General features: G+C 39.9%; 1 protein-coding gene and 1 pseudogene across 4 annotated transcripts in view; both read left to right on the top strand.

Annotated features, from left to right (window-relative positions):
- Positions 1–12,157, top strand: part of PCSK5 (proprotein convertase subtilisin/kexin type 5) — a 458,607-nt gene that overhangs the window by 147,822 nt on the left and 298,628 nt on the right. The window lies entirely within an intron of this gene.
- LOC136327710 (U2 spliceosomal RNA) lies at positions 10,680–10,860 on the top strand (annotated as a pseudogene).

Here is a 12,157-nt window from a genome sequence, read left to right as displayed (position 1 = left end):
AACCTGGTTGGAAGCTGAATCTCTCCGTCCCTGCTCTGAGGTAGGATGGTTGCCCCCTCCTGTGTGTGTGTGTGTGTGTGTGTGTGTGTGTGTGTGTGTGTGTGTGTTTCCGAAGTGAGAAGGGGGGAAATAGACTCCTGCATGCACCCCACCGGGATCCACCCAGCATGCCTACCAGGGGAAGATGGTCTGCCCATCTGGGGCATTGCTCCATTGCAGAGGGAGCCATTCTAGTGCCTGAGGCGGAGGCCATGAAGCCGTCCTCAGTGCCAGGGCCATCTTCACTCCAATGGAACCCTGACTGAGGGAGGGGAAGAGAGAGAGGGTAAGGGAGAGATAGAGAGGAAGGAGAGGGGGAAAGGTAGAGAAGCTGATTGGCACTTCTTCTGTGTGGCCTGACTGGAAATCAAACCTGGGACTTCCACATGCTGGGCCGACACTCTACCACTGAGCCAACTGGCCAGGACCCTGATTGCCCCCTTTTTACTAGAAAAAAACAAGGGCAGGATAAAAGGCCATGAAATACAGAATATTCAAATTATATGGATGACTTTAAACACAATCAGAAATAAAAGTTTTCAATTAATTTTAAGTTGTTTCTATTCTAATATTCCAAATTATTGTGTAATATTGCCCTGCCATTTTATTTTTTATTTCTATTTGTTTTAAATGAATAACCAATAAGGGGGCAGAGAGGAACTTCCCTTCATACTGAATACTTTTTGCAAGTACTGTATTTTCCATAGCTAAAATTAAGAAGCTTCCATTGGAACTCTGAAAAACAGCATACAGTTTGCCTTGCAAGCCACTTGGGGCTGTGGTCATTAATGTCAACTGAATCTCATTCTTAGCCATCAGAAAGCAAATTATAAATTAATTTTTTATTTACTTTTTTTAGGTATTATATTCTGGGCTTTCTTGAAATACGAACATAAACCAAGTAGTGTAAACTTTAAAAAATTGTTCTTACTAAGTAATTTTAGGATAAAAAAGAGAAAGTGGGCCAAGCACGTATAATTACTGATTAGGAAAACTTCTGAGAAAATTCTTTGAGTGATTTGAAATCTAAAGAAAGTTAGGCCCTGGCTGGTTGGCTCAGCGGTAAAGCGTAGGCCTGGCATGCGGGGGGACCCGGGTTCGATTCCCGGCCAGGGCACATAGGAGAAGCACTCATTTGCTTCTCCACCCTTCCCCCTCCTTCCTCTCTCTCTCTCTCTCTCTTCCCCTCCCGCAGCCAAGGCTCCATTGGAGCAAAGATGGCCCGGGCACTGGGGATGGCTCCTTGGCCTCTGCCCCAGGCGCTACAGTGGCTCTGGTTGTGGCAGAGCGATGCCCCGGAGGGGCAGAGCATCGCCCCCTGGTGGGCAGAGCGTCGCCCCTGGTGGGCGTGCCGGGTGGATCCCGGTCGGGCGCATGCGGGAGTCTGTCTGACTGTCATTCCCCGTTTCCAGCTTCAGAAAAAAAAAAATACAAAAAAAAAAAAAAAAAAAAAAGAAAGTTAATCTTCCTCTCTTTCTATCTCATACATACACACTCACCTTTCTTTATTATTATTGTGTTCTGATTTATTAACAGTAAGGTTGATCTTAAAAATTAAGGTCAAACCTCTTAAATATTTAGCATACGTAGGAAATAAATCAGAAATAATTGAACCAACTTAAGGAGCAACTTCAGATTCAGAATTTAGCTGAAAAATTAGAGGTAATAATCAAATGAGTTGTGCATACTCAAAAAATGATTGAGGCAAGACATGTCTGCATATATTTATTTATCTTTTACTAACAAGAGAAGATTAGAATTAATGAGACAGGAAAGAGACATGGTATTTTTGAGTTGGGGTTACAAGCTAGGAATAGAAAAGTGCGTCTGAGCAGGACATGAATGTGAAAGTCTGATATGGGGAAATAAGCTAAATGATTGTAGGAATCATTTAGGATAAGTCTTTTTGCCACTCAGAGACTTTATTGTCTCCTGTATATAAAATGGAGGCAAAAAATAGCTACTTGCAGTTTGCTGTGAGAATTGTGGATAATGCATTCTGAATGTTCAGGACACCATCAGCCCTGGTAGCCTGTGTAATCGCTCATGGTGTTAGAGCTAACTTAGAGAATTGTCATCAGGAATGCCTAATGACCAAATCGCCAGGGAAATGAATCATTGGCACTTTTCACCCTGTTATTTTTCTGTGGGAAATTATTTCCACCCCATTTATAACATTTATATTCTAATTGTGCAAAACAATGGAAGTGGCTTCTGGTGCAGAACAGTGGAAGTGGCTTCTGGATTTTTTTTTTTTTTTCAGGGGAGGGTGTGGGTCTGAAATTCTCTTGGAAAGGTAAATGGAAGCTAAAAGCTCCAGAGGTCATCTTCATTCTGTAACAACTGGTGATTTCAGCGACCTTTTTGGATTTTTATAGTAGAGTTTCAAAAATGGAATACTTTTTCTAAGACCCATTGAGAAAAATGATCATAGTCCACCCGGTCTGTGGAAACCACACATCTTTCCTCTCGCATCTGCTAAGAGAATATAGAAGAAGAGAAACATCATACAGTTTGAAAGGAGTTCTTAGGTTTATCTGATTACTCCAAGGTTTTCTTGACAAAAATCTCTTTTAAGAGCTCATTTAATTTTTACATTTTACTATATGATATATTTATTTGATTTATCCTAATTTGTTCTTCACACCAGAAAGTCCTGTGACTCAGTAATTACTGTGATTATGAAGAGTTGCAACAATTAAAGCATTGGGGAGTTGCTATCCACAAAGACATCTTTGTGTGTCCCTGAGGTTAGGCTGTGCTCTCCATCCTGATGCAAGAGAAAAGTTTTAAAACAGTGGTTATTTCAGCATTCTTGTTCAAAATTTGATCTACCTTATTTTCACCAGTTGGTGACTGGTTTCCATGGAAATGGAAGTGGAATAAGCATTCCTCATTTTAGATTCTCAGCTGCCCCATGCCAACTGAGAGCTGTAAATGCCATTTGGTTAACAGCAAGGATCCAGAATTCTTCCATTTTAAACTAGCAGAGGGAGAGGAAAAGAAAATGTTTGCCAAGTCATTTCACTTTTCTTTCTTTGAAAAGGACACAGTTTTATGATTGTCTGAGCTATTGACTGACGGTTACTGGACACACACAACTTCCAACTGTGCCTCTTCTGACCAATCAATTTAAATCTCTTTTCCACCCTTCAAAAAGTTTCTTACCTCATTATGATTTAACTGGCCTGTGATTTCCTTCCTGGTTGTTTACCTGCTGTCCCAGTGATGGGCATTGAACAGGAAAGTGGTCAAAATGTTGAAAAGGAAATAGACAATTGGGTGATCTCAATTATCTGCAGCCTGAAGGGAGGAAAATGTGGAGAAAGGGCACAGGGGTGAGTTGGAAAATTCTCACTGAAGAGAGAATGTTAATTTCACCATAAGACTTTTCCATTTCTGTGGTTATCACCTATAACTATACACTTACTAGAGCTACTCAAAAGGGAAGATAATGAAGAAAACTATAAATAAATACTTGTGCTTACTTTGAGTTATCAGTACAGTTGTTTTCTTTTGTGTTTGGAGTCTGAAAATTGAATCAATCTGAATGTTAAAATAAAATTATAGTAGCTTTAATACATAATGTTTTCTTTTATATTTTAAGATGTTCCAGATACTAGATCAAGAAGGATTGTGACCCTAGTTCCTAAATAGCACAGAGTGGGGTTCTATGAACACGCTTCTCCTTTTGGGGTAGAAAAAGGAGCTTCTCTAGGTCCCAATGTCTAACTTTAATAAAGAAAACCAGACATAATGGCCTCTAGCCATGGGCTGCCCCTGTGTCTCTAAGTGTGGTCTCACAGCTCGCCAAAGCAAGTAATGTGTCAACTAAGGAAATAACGATTCTTACCCTAGACTTTGGAAACTGCATGAATACTGCAGGGGAAATCTTACTGATGCTGAGCAAGCAATGGAAGGCCTGACAGTTTCTATTATAACATTGTATTCATGGGAAAATATCCCTGATGACTTTTGGTTGTTGTAGATAGTTTATGTGTTCTAGTGATTTGAGCAAAAAGCATTTTAGGGTATGCAGAGGGCATACCCTCTATGCAGAATAGACCTGGAAGGTCAAAGTACAAGCCAGGTGTGGGCACGGTGGTGACTTGGTCTCTCTGTGGCTGCCTCTGCTCTCTCAAGAGAGGGAAGCAAGGTCCTTGTTCTCTTAATCTATAATCTTCCTGGGTTAGAGGAACAGGGCAGGAGGGGATTCATTATGGGCATAAATGGGTATGGATGGGAGAAATCCACTTAAATTGTAGCCAGTCTTGTAACGAACAAATGGCGTTTTATTTTAACAATAAAACTAAACTGATGAAAAGACATGTAGTTTATTATCTAGCAGACGATGCAGCTATAGCCATTCTTACATCAAACAAATGTGAGTCATGTTTAAAGTTGTAGTGTTTCTGTAATATTATGAAATTTGAATTTTAGTAGAGTCATAAATGGATTCAGTTTGTAAAAAATCTCTACCAATTTTTCCAAAGGCCATTTGGAATCATTTTATTGAAAAATCATTCTCATTAAAAGCCGCTGTCACATTGGCAAGCCTTGTTCCATTTTTACTAAATCTCACTTTTCTGGCTCCTCTTTCAACAACAGCTTTCAGTGTGATGGAAATTCTTCTCAAATATTACTTCCATTGACTGTTTAAAATCTTGTATCTTTTTAAAAGTTCATTAGGCAATTGATTTGCTTGAAATGCCTCGTATCGTTTGTTTGCGTTTTACGTTTACCCAGAAACGTAAAGTTCTCACCCTGAAAAGCATACGGATACTTGAGTTAGCCATAATCTCATTAGTGCTAGGATTGTTTGCTAATATCTTTCTCACTTGATAATTATGGTACCCTGTTAAAAAGAACCTTGGACAGTGATCTAATAGCTTCAAAGGTGCAACTTCTGAGCATTTCCATTAGAAAAGGTCTCAAGTCATCATGACTCTGTTCTGGCCCTGCTAAGTGTGTGTGTGCTTAGAATGTATGCATGTTCCTCCAGAAATATAATTTGGGTTTACTCTGGGAACACGAGAACTTGGTGTCAGGAGATCTGTGTTCAAGTTCTTTTGTACTGACACTTGCTACATTCCTTTGGTGGTCACCCACAAGAATCTGTTTCCTTATTTATAAAATAGGGATAAAAAATCCATGTAATAAAAGATTATTGGAGAGATCAAATTAAGTTAAATATGAAAACCTTGGTGAAACTACCTGGCAAATGATAAATAAGTGATCCTTACCATCTTCATTGATTATATGCCTAAACTGCAAATGGATTAAGTATTCTTTCAAATGGAAACTCTTATACATTGTATTTGTTGAGTTTATTAGTTTACATAAAATAGCATTCAGTATCAATATTAAATCATAGGAAGTTGGGGTAGAAAAGGTAGAAGCATGTGTTTTTTGGGTCCCAAGAAGGCATAAGTGTCTTTGACTATGGTGTGTACCCTTTGTGCCTAGAAACCACAGATTGGCAAATTATAGATAGTGGGTCAAATCTGCCATTGACTCTGTAGCTACGAATAATTTTAATGTTTTTGTGGGGTTTTTTTTGTATTTTTCTGAAGCTGGAAACGGGGAGAGACAGTCAGACAGACTCCCACATGCGCCCGACCAGGATCCACCCGGCACGCCCACCAGGGGCGACGCTCTGCCCACCAGGGGGCGATGCTCTGCCCCTCCAGGGCGTCGCTCTGCCACAACCAGAGCCACTGTAGCGCCTGGGGCAGAGGCCAAGGAGCCATCCCCAGCGCCCGGGCCATCTTTGCTCCAATGGAGCCTTGGCTGCGGGAGGGGAAGAGAGAGACAGAGAGGAAGGAGGGGGTGGGGGTGGAGAAGCAAATGGGCGCTTCTCCTATGTGCCCTGGCCGGGAATCGAACCCAGGTCCCCCGCACGCCAGGCCGACGCTCTACCGCTGAGCCAACCGGCCAGGGCTGATTTTAATGTTTTTGAAAGGTTCTAAAAAAGGGGGTGGGAATATGTGACAGATTCTGCACAGTTCTTTAAAGCCTAAAATATTTATTCTTTAGCTCATTATAGGAAATATTTGCCAACCCCTGCTAATAAACTCACACAAATATGATCATAATAAAAACTCATCTCATGTTATTTCCAAATGAAATATGATATATATACTAAAACATTGAATTGACAATTATAGACTATGATAAATTAAAATTTTTGGAGGGAGACATTCCTTAATCATGGGTTTCGTCCTATATATAATGTTGGGAACCTTTCTGGGTGTGAGGGAGGGTCTCTGATGACTCCACAGGGAGAATGGGGAACAGCTGCCAATGGACAGAAGGGCTAGCCGTTGCTTGGGGAAAACTAGGCTCACATGGTGACAGCCTAGTAAATACAAGGTGTTTGAGCTATCTACCTCTACTTTTGGACCGCTTTCTCAGAGGGCAAAAGGACCCTGGGCCCAAGGGTCTCCCAGCATCTCAGAACCAAAAGTGTATTACAGAAGGCGCACCAGGGGAGCCCTTGGATCAGAATTTTGTGACCACAATTTACCTGTATTTTAGACAAATAAACAATTCTGTAAGAGTTACCAAGTTTAGGTGACCTTATCCCCTACAAAGTAAGGCTCCCATCTTCAGAAGTGTTTTGACAGTTTGTTTTGATGATCTAGAAGCAGTCCCAAACAAAGTGAATGAAGCCAGACATTTAAAATATCATCTTTCTCCATCAATCATTAACAGAATTTGAGAAAATAACAAGTGTTTTTAGCCTACTTTACAGTATAGAAGTATTGAGTGCTACCTTTACCTAAATATTTTCACAAAAGCAAGTAGAAGTAGCCCTGGCTTTGTTCAGTGGTAGAGCATCAGTTTGGCACGTGAATGTCCCAGGTTCAATTCCCAGTCAGGGCACAAAGGACCAGTGACCATCTGCTTTTCCACCACTACCCCCTCCCTTCTCTCTATGTCTCTCTTCTCTTCCCGTAGCCAAGGCTCCACTGGAGCAAGTTGGCACAGGCGCTGAGTATGGCACCGTGGTCTCGTCTCAGGCACTACAATGACTCCGGTTGCAAAGGAGAAACACCCCAGACGGGCAGAGCATTGCCCCCTGGTGGGCTTGCTGGTGGATTTCGGACGGAGTGCATGCAGGAATCTGTATCTCTGCCTCCTCGCTTCTCACTTAAGAAAAATAAAATAAAAGAAATAAAGCAAGTAGAAGTATAATCATTAAATAGGTTACTGCTAAAGAAACATGGACTTGTGAATTATTGCTTATCATTCAAGAGTTCCAGGCCAATGGATTTCATTGAAATTACTACATCATATATTTAGCTTTCTTTCTGTTGAATTCCTAGAAATACTTTCTTCAGGATGTGGTAGGTACTCAACAAATATTTACTGAATGAATGTTTCAGAGAAGTTAATTATGGGCCAGGAAATGGAAGTGGTTTCATTATATATAGTAACTAAGTCATTATAGTAATATTTATATAGGGAGCTTACAATATACATGAGTACAGGTAAAGTTGAAATATTTTCCATGCAAGGTACATTCATTCTAGCATCCTGGTCTCTTATTTTGCTACTTTAGAATTATTTGTGTGAGATGGTTTCAGTATATATTTGGAGAAGAGAGAAGTATGTATAGAAAGAAACAGACCACAAAAAGTCATAATTATAATCTGATACAGTTCATTATTTCTTTCATTATCTTTAAAGATCTTTTTTTGATCTCTCGGCATATACACTGAGTACATACTTCATGTTTCATGCTTTAGTGAGTTCAAATTATGAAATTTTCTTTTAATTATGATGATGTGAAATCACAGGAAAATCAGTTCAGGTGTGAGGAAGAAAATGTTCAGGCAATTTGGCAAATACCAAACTTAAGCAAGAACTCTTGGAGCAGAAATTCCTATAACACTTTGTATATAAACCTTGATTAGCAGGTACCTCAGGACTTGGTAATTATTTTCATAAATATTAGAAGACCCCTCTCAGTGGTCTTAGGTTCAATTGGTCAGTCCAACTGATAGAACTCATTAAGCCACAAGTATGTATAAATATATAATTAGAAGGTAGAAATACAAGGTACTAGAAGGGAAACCCCAGCTGCATTTCTTCAGAAAGAGTGCTCACTAGTCCCAGGACTGTTTCCTGCTTCTCCCCTGTCCCTCCACCACCATCACAGGGGACATGTCAGTTGTGCAAGAGTGAGCCACATTGGGTGTGTGAGAGTCCTTTTGTCTTAGAAGTCCTGTACTTTAGGAACAATATTTCTTGCAATAGCAAATGAATATAGCTTCCAGAGCCACGAAAGAAAGGGCACGCTCCACTTTCAGGTTCTACTCCCCGAAACTCAAAGCCAAGACTTCTTACCAGGCATTTATAGTCCTGGCCACAGTCCTCCTGGTTCATGGCAGCACACTAACCAAGGTTCATTTATACCAGAAGAAATGTTACTTGGTAGCTGACATCCCATCTTTATCAGATATCAAGGGGAACAGAGCTAGATAGTTAAACCAAAGTCATTTTTCCATAGGTAAGGAAAAAAGGTTTTGTTAATTCTTTACTCACCATCTTCTTTACCAAGATTGTGAGCACCACAGACTCAGATTTTTCAACTTTGTATGCCTCCTGCTCAGAAGATCATCAGGACACAGGGTGTGAATTACGGACTTGAGAAAGGAAGGGGGAGGTAATTAAAATAATTCTTAGAAGGTACTTTGATAATTTCTAGAAAATAACAACAGCATTTCTGGCAGAGTTCATTGCTTACTTAAACAGTAAGGGCTACATTACTGTTTCCAGGGATCATAGGTAACACATATCCCAGTACAGCAGAAGTTGTCCAGTGGAGAAGATGAGAGTTGTGTTGTATCCTCCGCTTCCAGGGGAGACTTAGGGAGACTTGGATCCTCCATATCCACACTTAAAAACTTTTCGGAGAAAACACTTGACTCCCAGATCACTAAGAACTGACTTAAAATGAATGAGCAGGAATAACTAATTTCTGTCTAGTCATAAATCAAGGAGTAAGGGAAACAATTTCCGAGTCTTCTATTTGTGGTAGAAAATGAGATCAGGCTGTTCCCAAAGCCCCAACTATGTGGGGTAAAAACTAGTAGATCTGTTTCCAAGACTAAACAGAGCCCTCTGATACAAGTTAGGGAGCTTGAAGAGCAGATTTGTAGGCCCTTAATAGACCCAGGGTTGAGGTGGGAGGGAGGAATAGCATCATGGAATTGCTAGGGGATGTAAACTGTCATGGGCAATCTGAATTCATAGAAACAAGCTCAAGTAACGCATGGAAAACTAATCATTAAAGAAAAAAAAAAAAGATGAGTCAAAGGGCTTTAGAGGGGTAAATCTAGAGTATTAACCAGGGAACCAAGAACTTTTTCCGTGATTAGTATATTTTATCAACAGGGATCAAATGAGTACACTATTCATTTCTTTAGACATGCAGTAGCATAGTTAACAACAAATTCACTTAACAATAAATTAGCTATTGTGCTAGGCTGGGGTAGATAGAAGGAGGAGAAGAAAAAAGATGTCAAAGGTCTAGGCTGGAGGTGATAAGTAAAAGGAAAAATGGCAGAGGTAAGGAAAGATTTTTAAAGCATGGTATTGATCACTTGGGTTTTTATTTTACTATCATTTGTGTTTTGATTGAAATATCCTTTTTTTATAATTTTATTTTTTTAATGGGGCGACATCAATAAATCAGGATTCATATATTCAAAGATAACATGTCCAGGTTATCTTGTCGTTCGAAATATCCTTCTTGAATTACAACCAGTATTGTAAATAACTGTATAAAGTCTTCAGACTTAGATGATTTTTTTTTAAACTTAAAAAAATCAGCCCTGGCCGGTTGGCTCAGCGGTAGAGCGTCGGCCTAGCGTGCGGAGGACCCGGGTTCGATTCCTGGCCAGGGCACATAGGAGAAGCGCCCATTTGCTTCTCCACCCCTCCGCCACGCTTTCCTCTCTGTCTCTCTCTTCCCCTCCCGCAGCCAAGGCTCCATTGGAGCCAAGATGGCCCGGGCGCTGGGCATGGCTCTGTGGCCTCTGGCTCAGGCGCTAGAGTGGCTCTGGTCGCAATATGGCCACGCCCAGGATAGGCAGAGCATCGCCCCCTGGGGGGCAGAGCACCGCCCCTGGTGGGCGTGCCGGGTGGATCTCGGTCGGGCGCACGCGGGAGTCTGTCTGACTGTCTCTCCCTGTTTCCAGCTTCAGAAAAAAAATGAAAAAAAAAAAAAAAAATCATAAACTCACAAAAAGTGACAAAAATAGTATAGGTCCCCCACACCCTTCACCTAGATTCCCCCAATGGTAACAATTTATGAAATTACAAGGAAACATCAAAACCAGGAAATTGGCATTAATACAATCTACTAACCTGATTAAGATTTCACTTGTTTCATATGCACTTATACATGTGTGTATATGTATGTGTCAGACTAACAGTACTTTAACCCTCCAAAATAAATATTCTGCTTTTTAAAATACTATTCATTTACATGTGATATATCTGATGCTAATTCTCAGTAGTGACCAAATACTAGTTAATACTATAAAATATATTTTTCATTTTTTTTACTCATCTACAACAGAATCTGTTAGTCTTTGGAGCAGTTGACAGAGGCTAACTTTTATTAATTTATTGCTCTTGGCCTTTTGGCTAAGATCAAGTGTATTAATTTTTTTAGATATTATATATCTATTCCTGAAGGCCGAAAAAAGGATTCACAATATCTAGCCAAGTGTAATACTAATAGTTTAAAGCAGTGTTTTTCAACTGCTGGTTGTGACTGGCACTGGTCCACGGACCAGCAGTTGAAATTCACTGGTTTAAAGTTCATGCTTAAGATTCTTGCAATTTTAGGCTGCCAAGGGTCTCTAAATATAATCTGATATCACTTTATATACCTATTTATTTGTTGTTGGCTTAGTCAGTTCAGGCTGCTATGACAAAAAAAAAACATAGACTGAGTAGTTTAACCAACATTTATTTTTCATGGTTCTAAGAGCTAGAAAGTCTTAGTTGAAGGTACTGGCAGATTTGGTTTTGATAAGACCTTTCTTCCTGGCTTGTAGATAGCCTTCTTACTGTATCTTCACATGGCAGAGAGAAAGGAACCAAATTCTCCTGTCTCTTCTTGTAAAGGCACTAATGTTACCAGGAGGGCTCTGCCCTCATGACCGCACAGGCTCCATCCACCTCTAAATACCATCACACTGGAGGTTAGAGTTTCAACATATGAATTGGGGGGCGGGGCTGCCAAAACATTCAGTCAATAGCAGTTTTGGTTTTGTTTTGTTTTTGAGTTTTCTGAATTTCTTCCTAGCATAACAAAAAAAGTTTAATATTATTGAAGCCTTGGGGACCTTGTGTAATTGCAGTCACTTCAGAAGCTATTATCTTAATTGTCTCAACAAAAACTAATCACCAAAAAAAATGGACTGTGTAATTTCTGCATTAAAAAACATTTTTAATTTACCTTTTTATTCTTTTTTCTAATATGTTTTTTGAGCTTTGGTAAACTTCTCACTAAAGACAAGGTGAAAATCCATTTTCAGCTATTTTCCATTATTCTTAAAGTTTCAGTTTTTAGAGTCCCAGCATTTCCTCCTTTTAACTCCAGCTGAATAATTTATCGTGGAGAGTCTATAAAGCACGCTGTCAAATATCCTGCATTAATAGTGAAAAGGAATAAAGTTGCCTCCACTTCACAAAATAAGTAGGGTAGCGGGCAAAGAAGTCATGAGACCTTGGCAATCATTCAAAGACATAGGGAGCCTTTGCTGGAAGTGGAAAAGCATTTTTTAAGGACCCAGGGGACCAGGATATAGTCCTTTGCCCTGCAATAGTTTATGCCCTCTGATCACCATGTGACTGACTGAATTTTCTCATTTGTAAAATAAGACAAGTAATATCTGTCCTGCTTCCTTCTCAGGGTTGAAGTAAGAATCAGATGAGGCTAAAATACTTTGAGAAGTAGAGAGTGTGATATAAACACCAAGTAGTATATTATCAGTAATAAAACAACCCGTCAGAAACATCACTTCTGGGAGGGAGTGGAATATTGGAAAAATGCATCAGACACATCATTATTTCTTACTTTTTTCTCCCTTTCTAT

This window comes from Saccopteryx bilineata, chromosome 2 (genome assembly GCF_036850765.1).
Source record: "Saccopteryx bilineata isolate mSacBil1 chromosome 2, mSacBil1_pri_phased_curated, whole genome shotgun sequence".
Taxonomy (NCBI): domain Eukaryota; kingdom Metazoa; phylum Chordata; class Mammalia; order Chiroptera; family Emballonuridae; genus Saccopteryx; species Saccopteryx bilineata.
This window is presented reverse-complemented; position numbering and strand designations above follow the sequence as displayed.